This window comes from Rattus norvegicus, chromosome 17 (genome assembly GCF_021556685.1).
Source record: "Rattus norvegicus strain SHRSP/BbbUtx chromosome 17, alternate assembly SHRSP_T2T, whole genome shotgun sequence".
Taxonomy (NCBI): domain Eukaryota; kingdom Metazoa; phylum Chordata; class Mammalia; order Rodentia; family Muridae; genus Rattus; species Rattus norvegicus.
Window position 1 is genome coordinate 15,582,187 of NC_141550.1, and position 12,910 is coordinate 15,595,096.

Sequence of the window (12,910 nt, forward strand, 5' to 3'; positions counted from 1 at the left end):
AAAAAAAATAGAAAAAAAAAGAAATCTTTTGGGGTTGGGGATTTAGCTCAGTGGTAGAGCACTTGCCTAGCAAGCGCAAGGCCCTGGGTTCGGTCTCCAGCTCCGAAAAAAAGAAAAGAAAAAAAAAAAAGTATAAAAGAAATCTTTTTTTTTGGTTCTTTTTTTTGGAGCTGGGGACCGAACCCAGGGCCTTACGCTTCCTAGGTAAGCGCTCTACCACTGAGCTAAATCCCCAGCCCCAAAAAGAAATTTTATTTATGGACATTAAATTGTCAGTCCAATTATAGATCCCCAAACATTCTTTTCTGGTGGGAAAAAAGAAATAATTTTATGCTCAAAATATATAAATTAGCTGAGTACATGCATGCTTTTAATCCCAGCTCTCAGGGGGCATCGGTAGCCAGATTTTTGTGAGTTCAAAGCCATTTCTGTGAGCTCAGGTCTACGTAGTGAGGCTCTCTCAACAACAAAAAAGCAAAAAAAAAAAAAAAAAAAAGAAAAGAAAAAAAAACCAAAAAAACAAAAAAACAAAACAAAACAAAACCAAAAAAAACAAAAAACAAAAAACAAAAAACAAAAACAAAACCGGAAAAGAAGAAAGGATATTATTAAAGATAGGTTAATTTAAAAGATAAGTTTTTAGAGTTGAACTAAATTATTATTCAGGAAGACCCATGAGTTAGCCCCTGCCCCCTTTTTTATTTGTTGCCCCAAATGCAAGCTGTGTAGCTGACACGTGACTTCACAGTTGGTGGCACTTGCAAAAATAAGCCGAGCCTGCTGAGAGATCCAGGCATAACAGATACAAGCTGTAAGCCATGTATTTCTCAGACACAGGGTTGCCTCAGGCTCTGAGCTTGCTGACTGAGGGCCCTCAAGGGTGGTGAGCAGGGAGGGCACCCATCGGTTGAGGCTGAGGGCATCGCTAATGCAGCGGCTGGCTTATCCCCAGAAGCGGGGGCAGGGCAGGGCAGGGCGGGCACCAAGACTAAGCTGGCCTGGAAATTGGCCCACCAGATGGAAAGCGCACGTCACACCACGCCTCTCCCGGACTAAGGGCTCTTTATGCACAAGACAGCCTGGCACTAGGAACACCGCATTCATTTTCTTGTAGCTGCCTAGCTGCCCCATCACACTTGCCAAGAGAGAATTCGCGTCTCACAACACGCAGACTGCCATGTCTTCGTGTTTAACCTTCTCCCAAATTTCCTCTCTTCCTGTATCTGGGTAGCCAGGAGCCAGACCCTGGAGGCGATGCTTTAAGAATGCGCACTTGAAGGGTTGGGGATTTGGCTCAGTGGTAGAGCGCTTGCCTAGCAAGCGCAAGGCCCTGGGTTCGGTCCCCAGCTCCAAAAAAAAAAAAAAAAAAAAAAGAATGCGCACTTGACAGAGACACATTTCCCCTTCGCTTATGATGGTAGCGTGTTTTCGTCCTTCCTCTTCAAAGCTGAGACCCATTTCTATAGTGTGCTGTGCCAGCAAAAACCGCGCCTTAATATAATGTGCTCCCTCCCTCCTCCCATCAGTACTCTGAGCTCTATAGAAAGGAAGGAGTCTGCCACCCGTGAGCCACAGGGGCACGGTGTGTTTCACACAGAGGGCTCTGAGGCCTACAGCACAAACACCGCCTCCATGCGTGTTTCCAGTTAAGGACTCAAGCGAAAAAGCAACTGTCTGAGCTGGAGATAGGGTTCATCGGTTAGGAATGCTTGCTGTTCTTGTGGATCTGGGTTTGGGTCCCCGGCATCCACATCCGTATGGTCAGGACTGCCTGTAACACACAAATAACGAACATGTGCACGCGCGCGCACACACACACACACACACACACAGGACCATGTACACAAACAAAAGAATTATTAAAATGCCCAACAGCACGTGCATGAACACTGAGAAGATTTCAAGCAGAATAATTTGCATGTAACTCACAGCTGCTGTGTATGGTACATCTACCGGGAAGCCCGGTCCATCCCAGGCTGTGGAACCTCCTGGTGGTGGCGTGTAGAGGGAGGAAGTTAGGTGGTTGAGGGGCAGTTCTTTGAAGGGGATATCGAGACACCTCCTGAGTCTCCCCCACTCTCTCAGCTGCCAGGAGGTGAACAGGCGTCCTCTATGTTACCCACTAGAGGTCTTGATCTGGTTCCTTTTCTCTACGAGTTAAAAAACTAACTCGAGAAGAGCTAACGTCAAGTGCAGCAGGTAGCGGTGGGGAAAACCTCAGACACAGCAGAGAGAATTGGCTGCTGGAGAAAGGCTTTTATTAAGGGTAAGGAGATTCATACATAAGGGACACACACACACACACACACACACACACACACAAGACTGCAAAGCGGGGGAGGGGGCAAGAATGGGGGGAGGGGCAGCTGGGGAAGCAGAAGCCCAGTATCCTTGTGAGGGCTGTGCTTTTAAGGAACTTCCTTCCCAATTTGAACAAAGACAGGGAGGCTGATATGTCCACCAGTTTAGGGTAAACATACCTTGGTCTGACCTTGGATTTGTCAGATCAGTCCACAGTTTATGGGCAGGGACCCTGCTAGCAGGGAAAAGCTTTCCAGGCTTTTGTTTGAGTCTGCCAGGCTCTTGCCTCAGGTCAGGAGGGTGAAGAAAGGGCCAGCCATTTGGAAGCCCACATACACCCTGCATTGGTCTTCAGCCTTCACACTGGCCTGAAACCAGCAAAGCCAATCTACTATGAATTGAATCCTGAAAACAACAGGCTCAAACTATCTCTTTCTTTTAAGTTCTTTATCTCATGGGGTTTTTTTTTGTTTTTGTTTTTGTTTTTGTCACAGCAACAGGAAGTTAGCACCGTATTCCCAAGAGTTAGGTGAACATAAGAAATTCTTTTACTTAATTAATTTAAATTTTTTTTCTTTTCTTTTTTTCGGAGCTGGGGACCGAACCCAGGGCCTTGCGCTCGCTAGGCAATCAATCGCTCTACCGCTGAGCTAAATCCCCAACCCCAATTTAAAATTTTTTGATAAAAATTGTAAAGCCATAAATTTAAAAAGTCTGACACCCCCCCACCTAAGCACAAGAAAAAAGACAGAAAACGGCATCAGTACACAACATAAGCAAGTTTCTCAAAATATAAAGAGAAACTGTGAAACACAGCCCCCAAATGAGAGTTCATGCCAGCAGGAACGTTCATAACCAGAGACTTCCCAAAGAAAAATGTAAACAGGGGAAAGAACAGTGCGCTCAAGCAGTGAAGGATTACACTGCCAACACAGGAGTCAACACCGAGAGAAAGTGTCACTCAGAAACCAAGGTGTGAGCCTGCTCTGGTAGCACAGGGGTGTGACCCCAGCAGACAAGATGTTCCAGGTGTTCCAGGCCAAGCCTGGGTTTTACAGTGAATCTTCTCAGGAAAGCAAGGACTGAGGTTGGCTGTAGTTCAGCAAGAGTGTTGGCCTAGCCCCAAACTGGATCCTCCTGCACTCTAAGAAACAGAATAACAAAAGAACAAAGGTAGGACTTCCTGTTTCCGGTCAAGTAGTTTCTTTTGTATGGGGTGGGGGGGGAGTTGTTTCTTTAGTATCCACTCCTATTGAGATCGCTAGGCAAATGAGTGGAGAGGAGGGCAGAAGCTCACAGCATTCAGGAGCTCAGGCTCATTCATCATTAGAAAATCTGCATTGAACGGCCACCTGTGAGCTGTAAGGAAACCAGACAGTCACCAGCTTCCTGGGATGTGTCACTATGGGTGAGTTGAGAATGGCAGCTTTGTGGACACAGACTCGGTGCATACCCGCACCTGTATGGTGTAGCCATTTCCCTGCTGGGGCACCTTCCAGTCTCATTGTAAATCTCAAAGAAAAAAATTCCTCAGGAGGAGCCATTGAAAACATGGCGGAGCCTCTGCTCTTAACGAGCTAGGCTCAGGAGGCACTTTCTAACACAGTGTGGCTTGCCAAGAATAGCGGCCGCTCATGAAACTGTCTTTGCTACAACTATACTGATCGTCATGGAACAAAAGAAATCCTTTCATACAAAGAAGTTTAAAAAAATTTTTTCCCCCTCAAATTCCTGTGGTTTGGTTTAGAAATAACGAATTCTGTTTCCCTGTGTTTTGTATATATCAGAACAAAACTGGTAACTAAGACAATGTTTTGACGTTTGTTTTAGGATGTTTTAATACAAATATCCAGGGAGGAGTTCTTTAATTGAGTACATCTGAGAAACAGGCTGTTCAGCCATGCATTCGGACTGTCAGCTGCTGGAGAAGTCTTGGCAAAAGGCCCTTCGGTAAGTGGGCCTCCAGGGATGTTGCTGAGGGACGCAGCTGGGGGCTCTAGGGTTCTGCCCTAGGGCATCAGCTTGTACTTGGCACCTAAGGTGAGAGAGTAGAAGGAGGAAGCTAGAGCTGAGAATTCTAATTCCTCAGGCCAGGATCGGGGCTGGTGGGATGGTTTCTCAAGAGGAGCCTCCTGGGGGGTGGTACACACGGATATGCATGCCAGCAAGACAGCCATAGACATATAATAAAAATAAATCATTAAAAAAAAACACCACTTGCTTTCTCTCCCTCTGAAGACCAACTGCACCTGTGCCTGCTAACCTAGAGAGACTCCTTAATGACATGGCCTCTACTCAGCTGATCCGTTCCTGGTGCGTGATGAGACTACCAAGGAGCCGAAATGGGGAACCAACCTAAGATATCCATCAATTAATGACCATATCATTTACACACAGTAAAATACTTCACAGCCATTAAAAACAAGTTGCTGGGCATGAGTTTCAGCGCATCCAGGACTATGTACAGAAACTTTTCTCAAAAAACAAAGCTGGGCATAGTGGTGTATACCTTTGGGCTTGTCTCTAGGAGTGCCAGGCAAACCTGACCTAAATAGTTCCAGGACAGCTGTGACAAAATGGATGAATCTGAAGGACAAATCGCGTTGGGTAAAATACGGTGATCCCAGGAAGACAAGTAAGATACATACAATCTTACTTATCTATGGAATACGAGTGTAAACTGATAAAAGCAGGCCGTCGATGGGGAGTCACCAGAGGCTAGGAGCAAAGTGAGGTGAGGGTCAAGTGGGCCAGGGTGGATTGTTCAGGTTGAAAAGGTGAACACACTCTGAGATTTACTGAATAGCAATATGACAGTAATATTTAGAACATTTCAAAAGAGATATGGATACATTTCTAGTTTCAGGAAAAAAAAAAGGGGGGGGGGTAAGTGATGTGGCAGACATGCTAATTAGCTTTAAGAATTCCAGTATTACCCAGCTATGAACTCTGCAACTTTGCCAACTGGCCTGGCAAGATATGGCCGTGGACACAATGGTGGCACAAAATGTTGTGGGAGTAACCACCCACTTTCCATGGATTTAAGGCCCCATTCATAGGAGGAAACATGTGCCTAGTACTGGCTGTGTACCCATGAGTGGGTAGCTCATAGGTTCCAGGAGTGAATCTATTGCTAAGGTAACATAGTATCACATTGTCTTCCCAATTCATGTCTCTCTATGCATAGATTAATGCAGCTCTTGATCCTCATCAGAGAAGCTTCTTGGTGCAGTAGATACTTGTTAATGCAGAAACACCTAAGTGTAGAAAAATCATGTCTTTGGGATGCTCAGTCACAAATATAATATCTATATTGGAATCCCCTCCTTGTGAAAGTGAAGGGCCAGCACAGAGGAGTGGGCAGAAACATTCTAAGGGCCAGAGTTCATGAAAGACTGTTTCAAAATATTATATTCTGAACACAAGAAGATTCTAGCACTCATGACCTCACAGTGTTACCTGCTCAAGGCCTGTACAGTGGTGGCACTACCTAGCAAAGACAGCCAGGCCTCAGCCTCAACTCAAGTCAACAGGAATGTCAGAAGTTCTTGGCTATGCCTCTTCAGCAAAGCGAAGATCAGTGAAGACAAGAGACCAACAAGCATTGTACAGCTAACTCTACCAGCAAACCAAGCTCAACCCCCGTCATTATCCATGGATTCATTTTTATACTCCCTCCAAACATCATGTGTCCTCCATGGGTCTTGCTTTAGCAGAACATCCTTTCTCCTGTGCCTGCTTCAGTAAAACATTTCTTCACAAGTCTGCCTTAGTCTTTTACCTGTGTCCACTTCAGGAAAACATTCCTTCACGTGTTTGCCATAGTAAAACACCATCCAACACAACTGACCCTCCAAAGAACACTTAAGTTTCCACTTCTTTTGTCACAGCAACAGAAAGAAAAAAAAAAAAAAAACACAACTCAGTTCTCTACCTTATGTTTGTTTGTTTGTTTGTTTTGATACAGGATTTCTCAGTGAACCTGGAGCTCACCAGTTAGCTAGACTGTTTGGCCAGCAAGATCCAGGCATCCATCCATTCCCACCTCCGTAGTGCTAAGATAATAGGTGCACATTTTCATGCTTGGCTTTCACGAGAGTGTTTAGAATCTAAGCTTTGGTCCTCGTTCTTACACAACAAGCCCCATACCCACCTAGATATCTCAGCCCCTACCCCGTAATCCTTAATGATTCCTAGGGCTTTTGCGTTGTATTCTAAATAGCATCACCCTCTGTTCCTCTGTTTTTTTTCACCCACAGTCACACAGAGGCAGCCTCTAATCTGCCATACTACCCTGGCTTTGAACTTGCTTCCTCGCTGTTTGTTTTCTGCAGGTCTCGTCTGTTCCTCATGGACCCTTTCCTGTTTTCTGCCTCCTTTTAGACACACTTAGCATTTATGATCTTATAATCCAGTTCTCTCATGATCCTATCCTTATTTGTTTTGAGTCTGGGTTTTTTTAATGGACCACAAGGTCTGTACTCATTGTAGTCTATAATTGTCTTGAAATAGCATTCATGCCACTTGGTGTGTGATAAAAATAGCTTCATAAAAACTAGGCATCCGTTTCCTATGTCCCAGCCTTTTGGCTAATGTACGACTTTACTATGTGCATACCATATACATCATACTATACTTTTGCTTTAAACACTCAGTTCTACTTTTAGAGAATTTAAAACAAAGTGGAAATCTGCATGTTCTCTAGCATTACACTTTCTACTTCTCTTCACTGGCTTCCGTGCACCTGGACTGTCTCCTGGTACCGATTTTCTTCTTTGTGGAAGGCAGAAAGCCACATTCTTGTTGGACTAGCCTGCCACTCATTAAATCTTCCTTTCCTGTGTACCTTGAAAAGTCTGTATTATGTCTTCATTGTGAGAAGTTGTTTTGTTTTTTTTTCATTAGTTACAGAATTCTAGGTTGATAGTTTTCTTTTTCCTTTGAATACTCCTGTGTTCTTGCCCTGGTCCCTTTGCATTTAACGTATCTCTCTTTACTCCAGCTACATTTAATATATCCTTGTTATAGCACTTTCTGAGCAGTTTGGCTGTGATGTTCGTGGCTTCGTTTTCTTTGTATTTCTTGTCTTTTGTGTTTGATGAATGTTGTTGTAAAAATATAAAAATAAAAAAGAGTTGTGTTGTCTTTTACCCCGATAGGTCCGCACCTCGGTGCCCCAAGATATCTGCTAGATATCTTGGCGGAAACACATCCCAGCCGCACTTTCCTACACTCAAACCCCCACATAAAAGAACACACCACACAATAATCTTAGACCCAATTGATAAGATATAATTGCCCACTTAAACATACAAAGCCCGGTACCATCCATCCCTTAGGAACATTGTAAATACACAGAGCAGAATCTTAACATCACCTGCCATGGCTTCTCCCCTCTCTCCACCTCCTGTCTCTCCTTCTCTTCCAGTCTCCTCCTCTTCCTTCAAACTTCTCTCCTGCCCATCCTTCCTTCTCCTCCAATGACAGGCCTCCTTCTATCCTGTACCTGCCCCTCACCTGTACTTTACAAATTCAATGGGGAAAAGGTTCTGGTGAAGTCACCTGATTCCTGAGTACTAGGCAGCTGTCCTTGGGGCAGAGAAATTAGCATCAAAATACAGTTAACTTCAGGGCAAACCACAACAGACGAAGTTACTGGGACAAAGGATTTTATAATTTCACTAAATTTGGGAAGTTTTTATTATTTCTTCAAAATGGCCAAGTCTTTCCTTCCTTTAAACACTCCAGAACTGTGCCCTAGAGCACTTGAGATCTCACAGCTCTGGCACACTCTTCAGCTGTCATTGAGTCTTTTCAGTTCTGTTTTTGACGCTGTCTATTGTTTAACTTCCAGCCGAATTCAGGTCCTCTGCCCTGTATGACTGTATCCTATTCTCTTATGTATTTATCTCAGGCCTTCATTCAGAATGTTTTTCAGATGTCATTTCTTATGCTCCCATGTCTTCAGTTAAATTTTACTGAGTCTTGGGACTAGAAGGATGGCTCAGAGGTTAAGAGCACTGGCTGCTCTTCCAGAGGTCCTGAGTTCAATTCCCAGCAACCACATGATGGCTCACAACCATCTGTAATGGGATCCGATGCCCTCTTCTGCTGTGTCTGAAGTCAGGAACAGTGGACTCATATACATAAAATTAAATAAATAAATCTTTAAAATATATATACTGAATCTTTTTTTGTCTTCTTTTTTTAAATATTTATTTATTTTATGTTTATAAGTGCACTGTAGCTGTCTTCAGACACACCAGAAGAGGGCATCCAATCCCATTACAGATGGTTGTGAGCCACCATATGGTTGCTGGGATTTGAACTGAGGACCTCTGGAAGAGCAGTCAGTGCTCTCAACCACTGAGCCATCTCTCCAGCCCTTCTTTTGTCTTCTTGAATGCCTTGGGTGTGTTATAATCTAACTCATCATACTTGTAAATTTTTAGATGGATTTATTTTATGTGTATGAGTGTTTTGCTTGCATGCATGCACACTGCACCATATACATGCAGAACCTGGGGCTTTTAGATTCCCTGGAACTGGAGTTAGTTAGGGATAGGTATAGGCTAATGTATGAGTGAAAAGAACTAGACCTGGGTCTTCTGCAAGAGCAGCAAGTGCTCATAACCACAGAGCCATCATCCCAGCCCCTAAATATATGTTTGATGTCACCGATTTTTAATTCTACTGTGTCTTATTTCTGAATCTGTTTTTATTCGTTTACTTCCCCTTTACTCCATGCCTGACAACCTTTGTTTGTTTGATGGTTCATTTGTTTGTTTTTCTTTGTTTTTGGGTTTTTTGAGACAGGGTTTCTCTGGCTCTCCTGGAACTCACAGAGATCCACCCGCCTCTGCCTCCCGAGTTCTGGGATTAAAGGTGTGCACCACCACATCCAGCCCTGCCCGACAACCTTTGGTTTGAAAGACCACCCCCCCACCCCCACCCCCACCCCCCGCCAATGAGTCTTAACTCAGAGCTGCAACAGGCTTGAACGAGCCCAGGCACGCCCAGATACCTAGAGCCGAGTCACTAACAGACCATAAAAGGAAAGGAATGCAGAACAGACCAGGAGTACCGGATCTGACTCACAGGCCACCTGGCAAGAAGAGATAAGCCCCCAGTCCCATTCATTCAGAACATTCAGAACGCCCCAGCCTGCACATACTCTCTAACCACGTTACAACCTCATTTGAATATGATTCAAACCTGCCAATGTGTGTAGCTATACCTTATTACCTCATCACGTGAAATAGCCAATCATATGTGAACATGTCTATGTGCCTCGTTTGAATCCACCAATCCCCGTAACTATGCATCTGCTTCTGTACGCCCGCTTCTGCTTCCCCAAACCCTATAAAAGCCCCATGCTAGAGCTGCTGAGCGCGCAAGTCCTCCGAAGAGACTGTGTGCCTGCAGGTACCTGTGTTTTCCAATAAACCCTCTTGCTGATTGCATCCGGAGGTCTCGGCTCAGTCATTGGGCGCTTGGGTCTCCTCCTGAGGGAAAGGTCCTCTCTGGAGGTCTTTCAGGTTACGTGTCAGCTGTTGTAAACTTGTACTTTTGGGGTGCTTGTTTTTTTTTAACCTTTTTGACATGCCCAGTTATTTTTGTATTCCAGTAAATATTACACTTTGTTCTAGAATGCAGTTGATTTACTTAAGCCGGATTGACTCTTTTGAGACTTTGTTCAAGTTTTGCTCAGCAGAAAAAGAGTGGTTATCATTGTTAAGCATCAGAGTTCAACAGAGACTGTTTCCTTCTAAGCCAGTGGTTCTCAGCCTTCCTAATGCTTCAACCCTTTAGTACTGTTTCTCATGTTGTGGTAACTCTCAGCCATAAACCTGAACTATAATTTTGTTGCTGTTATGAATCGTAATGTAAATATCTGGAATGCAGAATATCTGATAGACGACCCCTTTGAAAGGGTCATTCCACCCCCCAAAAGGATGGCGACCCACAGGCTGAGAACCACTGTTCTAAGAGGAGTTATTTCAAGTCTTTTCATCATTGGTTGAGGGTTTTTGCTAAGGTGCCCGGAGGGTAGAAGCATGAACTGCTGTTAACAAGGCTGTGGAAGGACAACCACATAGTGAGGAACCACCCAACACAGAACAACCATGATGCTAAGGTTGGAAAACTGAATGTGGAACTCATTTTCCTCAGCTGCTGCTTCGACAGTTCCTTCCTGATGCCCCCCTCCCTGGATGGGGCGGGGTGTGGTATGGAAATGCTCTCTAGTCCTGTGTGAGCACCAAAGATGGCTTCTTGTGCTTTTCCCTCTTCCTCATGTATGTGTACTGACTGAAATTCAACTAGACCTAATGCACACACATGAAATAGATAGATGATAGATAGATAGATAGATAGATAGATAGATAGATGATAGATGATAGATAGATAGATGATGATAGATAGATAGATGATAGATAGATAGATAGATAGAGAATGCATCCTAGTAACTCTGTGTGTGTGTTTGTTTGTGTGTGTGTGTGTGTGTGTGTGTGTGTGTGTGTGTGTGTGTGTGTGGTGTGGCATGCTTCAAGGTCAGAACACAACCTTTAGGATCAGTTCTCTCCTGAGTTCTGGAGTTGCCCTTACTGACTGAGTCATGAGATATGGTCACCATTGTCCCTTAATTTCTAGTGTGTATGAAATGGGGTGTTAGTGTGTCCATATTTTTGCCACTATAGGAAGACTTTTCATTGGGTAAGTTAATCTATAAAGATTGGTGTGTGTGTGTGTGTGTGTGTGTGTGTGTGTGTGTGTGTGTGTGTGTGAGGGAGTAGGCATGCCTACGCTGGGGAAGGTTGGAGAACAGCTCTCAGGTCCTTATGGTTTGGTCTGGTTTGAGAGGCGATCTCTTGGCCACTGTGTAAGCCAGGCTAGCTAGGCTTTGAGCTTCCGGAGACTCTCCATCTCCTGGGAGCAGCCCCACACCCAGCCCTTACATGGGCTTTAGGGATCTGACCTCAGGTGCTCAGGTTTGTATGGCAAGCACTGTACCTCCTAAGGCCCCCATCCCAGTATGTAGTTTCTAACGTCAGTTCATAGGACACAGATTTCTATCTTCACTACATAAAAAAAATCACTTAAAAGCAAAACAACAACAAAAAATTTACTTTTAAATTCCAAACAAGGGGGTCATCAAGATGATTCTGCAGTTTAAGGCAACTGCTACCAAGCCTGACGACCTAGGTTCAATCCTGGTGCCCTCATGGTGGAAGGAGAAAGCTAGGCCTACAAAGTGTTCTCTGACCTCCTCACACATGTCGTGAGATGTATCTGTGAACAGAGAGACAGACACACAGAGACACATACACACACAGAGATGCACACACACAGAGACATATACATGCATGAGCACATACACACACACACACACACACACACACACACACACACACACACGTGCCCACACACATGAAAAGATAGACCTTAAAGTCTCAGAGCAAAAGGAAAAGAAGCCATGGTCGCTGGTGACAAGACCCTAAATTAGTCTGTGTGCAATGGTGATAATTTAATGACAATATCCCACATTTTGACAGGTTGGGTTTATTATTTAGTTGTTGTGAGTTTTTAATCACTGTTTTAGACTGATCAATATGTACACAAGGCAGCCAATCTGTCAGAGTTATCACTGGCAGCTCTCAGTGTACACAGTTGTCTATCATCTTAAACTCTGCCCACCCCAAACCTCAAGGGTGGCTTTAGTAACAGGAGCTTTTAATCTAGTTGAAAATAAATTTCTTATTCTCACTGCAGAGGCTCTGTTATTGTAAAGATAATGTGTCCAAAAGAAGTACATCCTTCTGGGCAGTTGTGGTACCCAATTTTCATCCCAGTACTCACTCAGGAGGCAGAGGCAGGTGGCTCTCTGTGAGTTTAAGCCAGCCTGGTCTACAAAGTGAGTCTCAGGGCAGCCAGGACTACACAGAGAATGAAAACCAACCAATCCAAAACAAACAAAACTAAGTACATACTAAGACGCCGCCAGGGAGTGCTGGGGAGGTCACAGTTGGTACAGTGCTTGCCTTGCAAGGCAAGTGTTTAAGAACCTGATGGTGACGTATGCTTACAGTGCCAGCTCTGGGGAAGAGGTAGGACAGACAAGCAAAACTCCGGGTTTAACCAACCCAGCAGATGATAAAACTGCAGGCCAAGGAGAACCATGTCTCAAAAGACAAGGCTTGGGTAAAAACACTTGCTTCATGAACATGAGGATCCAAATCCCCAGGACCCACATACGAAATAGGACATGTGGGCCAGGCGAGGGGGCACAGGCCTTTAATGCCAGCACTCAGGAGGCAGAGGCAGGTGGATATGTGAGTATGAGACCAGCCTGGTCTACAAAGAGAATCCAGGACTGTTAGGGCTGTTACACAGAGAAACCCTGTCTCAAAAAGCCCGAAGGAAGGAAGGAAGGAGGGAGGGGGGGAGAGGAGGGGGGGAACATGTAGATGTGCCTGTAATCTCCAGTGGGAGCCAGAGACAGGAGAATCCCAGAAACTTGGCTCACACATCAGGACAACAGAGAACCTGCTCAGAGATGGGGAGGTGAGAAGTAACAGCCAAGTTGTCCTCTGACCTCCACATACATCTA

The 12,910-nt window shown here is 44.6% G+C and overlaps 1 long non-coding RNA gene across 2 annotated transcripts; it reads left to right on the forward strand.

The window, feature by feature from the left end:
* The first annotated feature begins 3,278 nt into the window (after window positions 1-3,278).
* LOC134482822 (uncharacterized) lies at window positions 3,279-5,157 on the forward strand. 2 transcript variants are annotated; one of them, XR_015642003.1, is made up of 3 exons: window positions 3,279-3,474; window positions 4,132-4,251; window positions 4,540-5,157. It is a non-coding gene; the product is annotated as an uncharacterized LOC134482822 (long non-coding RNA). The 2 variants fall into 2 exon arrangements; XR_015642004.1 differs by lacking the exon at window positions 3,279-3,474 and adding an exon at window positions 3,491-3,709.
* Window positions 5,158-12,910: the final 7,753 nt, after the last annotated feature.